We start from the raw sequence: 3,274 nt of genomic DNA, 5'->3' as shown, positions 1-3,274 counted from the left end.
TTAGTATAATCATCTCCTGCTTTTAACCATAGTCTAAGCCACCTTCGTTTGCATTTTTTTTTCATTAAGCTCCTGGAAATTCTTGACTTTTTATTTCTCCATATGAAATTACTTACAATTTTTCTAACTCATTAAAGTAATATTTTGGAATTTTAATTTGTAGGGCACTAAACAGATGATTTAGTTTTGGTAGAATTGTCATTTTTATTATATTAGCTCTACCTATTCACGAGCAGTTGATATTTGCCCAGTTATTTAAATCTAATTTAATTTGTGTGAGAAGTGTTTTATAATTGTTTTCAAAAAGATTCTGAGTCTGTCTTGGCAAATAGACTCCCAAATATTTTATGTTGTCTGAGGTTACTTCTTGCTATATATATATATATATATATATATATATATATATATATATATACATATATGTTGAGGATTTATGAGGGTTTATTTTATAATCTGCAACTTTGCTAAAATTGCTAATTGTTTCCATTAGTTTTTTGGATGATTTCTTGGGATTCTCTAGGTAAACCATCATGTCATCTGCACAGAGTGAGAGTTTTGTCTCTTCCTTCCCAATTCTAATTCCTTCAATTTCTTTTTCTTCTCTAATTGCTGAAGCTCACATTTCTAATACAATATTGAATAGTAGTGGTGATAATGGGCACCCTTGTTTCACCACTGATCTTATTGGGAATGCCTCTAGCCTCTCCCCATTGAATATAATGCTTGTTAATGGTTTCAGATAGATACTGCTAATTATTTTAAGGAACATTACATTTATTCCTACACTCTCTAGTGTTTTTAATTGGATTGGATGCTGTGTTTTGTCAGAAACTTTTTCAGCATCTATTGATATGATCATACAATTTCTGATAGGTTTGTTGTTGATATAATTGAGTATACTAACAGTTTTCCTAATATTGAACCAACCCTACATTCCTGGAATAAATCCTACTTGATCATAATGTATTATCCTAGTGATGACTTGTTGTAGTCATTTTGCTAATATTTTATTTAGGATTTTTGCATCTATATTCATCAGGGAAATGGGTCTATAATTTTCTTTCTCTGTTTTAACTCTTCCTGCTTTAGGTAACATTTACCATACTGGTTTCATAGAAAGAGTTAGGCAGAGTTCCATCTTTACCTATTTTTCCAAAGAGTTTATATAGGATTGGAACCAATTGTTCCTTAAATGTTTGGTGGAATTCACTTGTGTATCCATCAGGCCCTGGAGATTTTTTTTAGGGAGTTCAATAATGGCTTGTTGAATTTCTTTTTCTGAGATAGGGTTGTTTAGGTATTTAATATTTTCTTCATTTGACCTGGGCAATAAAATCTTTCTTTTATAAATAAACAAACAAAAAACTCCAAACAGAAAAGATCCCTGAAAAGAAAAAAGCCACTATGAATACAGGGAGCATCAAAACATAATCTCAACTTTGGTTAGAAAGACATATGCTGACACAGAGTGGCTGTAATGCCGGCTTTGCATCTCTGGGAGGGCTAGCTAGTCATGTACCTACACATGTTAGCCCTCAGAATTCTTCAAAAATTGCCAGCCAGCCAAATGCAAAAGAGAAATCTCCTTTAAAAGTTGGAATGAGCACGAGGAAGAACCTAAGGAATAAACATCATCCTTCCCTATTATGACCCCATGTCTTCTTTGATGCACAGACACTAAATGCAATAACACATTGATCCTTATGCCTTAACCTCTCAGCCCATATAGAAAGTTAAGGAAAAGGACACGGTGTTGTTTTTCATAGTACCAGCCAAGCATAATAGCCAAAAGAAATGAAGATTATGTAAGATAAAACTGCTCCTTCACTGTATTCCAGAAGATATTTTGCCTGATGTGTGGGCAAATGAAAGAGAATGACATCACCTAAAAACTAAAGAAGTTCAGTTATCAAAGTTACCCAAAGTCACTACCTTGCTTTTGGATCCAAACATATATAGAAATTCTAGCAAAAGAAATACATATAGTGTAATCCTGAAAGATCACTTTTCTTAAGATCACATGTTGAATTACCCCACAGAAGAGGTTGTGAACAAAATTCTGATAAGAAAAGTATTCAATTTGTATTTAAACAAATTATGAGTTCACTGTTTGCAATCAACCAAAATTTTCATCTATCAAATTAGGGCTGAAACTTAGCTATTAAGAGTGTTGTGGTATGTCTGCTGGTTTCCTTTTCAGGGTTAGGTCTTTCTCATGGAGGACAGTATTTTAAAGTTTGTATATATGAATCATTAATGGTTTTTGAAAAACCTCTTTTTCAAAATTATTGAAAACTCCTAGTATTTTCATTTTAAGAGCTTTTTCCAATGAGAAAAGCAATTGAAATTTCTGTTAATGTACCAAAAATTGCATTTTTTACATATATATGGAAATTCTTTATGCACCAAAGTTGGTTTGGGAAAAGAAAATTAAATCACTTTCTTGCATATTAAGCAAGAAGACATATGGAATTTTTTAAACTTAAATAAATAGAAAATTGTGTAACTTGTTTAGTCTTGTATGGAGACAAAAATGTTGCATATAGATAACAAAACATTGCTTGTAAATAATTCAGCCGATTTTTAACATATTTTTTATATTATGAAATGTACTATAGATATTTTTCTAGAGTCATGAAAATTAAAATGTATATATTATGGTAGAAATAATATTGAAGGATATTGTAATTCACTAGTTATGCCAGAATTGTTAATAAAATGCCTCCTTAACAATAAATGTCTTTTGGAGACTTAAGAGACTATGTACTATTATTAATAATATCTGTTGTAATGAAATAAATTGAACATCCTTCCAGAAATCTTTGAGGGATGAACAGTAATCATAAAAGAATTATGTCACTCATTTCTGATAGTGACTGTGAAATCAATTATTTCCATACTGTTGGTAGGACCTATTGTAAAGTATGAGGTAATGTGCAGTCAAACTGCATAAAATTCTCCTAATTGAGGAGTTTTCACTTTACCTACAGTAAATATAAAAACCAGAAGTTTTTGCACTAATTTTTTTAGGTTATGCAAGTCATTGGGCTTAAGTGGCTTGTCCAAGGCCACACAGCTAGGTAATTATTAACTGTCTGAGGCCAGATTTGAACTCAGGTAGTCCTGACTCCAGGTCCAGTGCTCTTTCCACTGTACCACCTAGCCACTCCTACACTAAATTTTAAAGAAGAGCCAAAACCTTAGAATTAATCCTTTGCTTTCAAGTGAGAATTTTCATGATATACAGTTCATTTTGCATTTACTTAATTCAAAA

General features: G+C 31.6%; 1 pseudogene; it reads left to right on the top strand.

Annotated features, from left to right (window-relative positions):
- The first annotated feature begins 1,455 nt into the window (after window positions 1-1,455).
- On the top strand, window positions 1,456-2,014 carry LOC141519109 (zinc finger protein AEBP2-like; annotated as a pseudogene).
- The last annotated feature ends 1,260 nt before the right edge of the window (window positions 2,015-3,274 follow it).

This window comes from Macrotis lagotis, chromosome 3 (assembly GCF_037893015.1).
Source record: "Macrotis lagotis isolate mMagLag1 chromosome 3, bilby.v1.9.chrom.fasta, whole genome shotgun sequence".
Classification (NCBI taxonomy): domain Eukaryota; kingdom Metazoa; phylum Chordata; class Mammalia; order Peramelemorphia; family Peramelidae; genus Macrotis; species Macrotis lagotis.
Note: the sequence above shows the minus strand (reverse complement) of the source record. Positions and strands in the feature narration are given on the sequence as shown.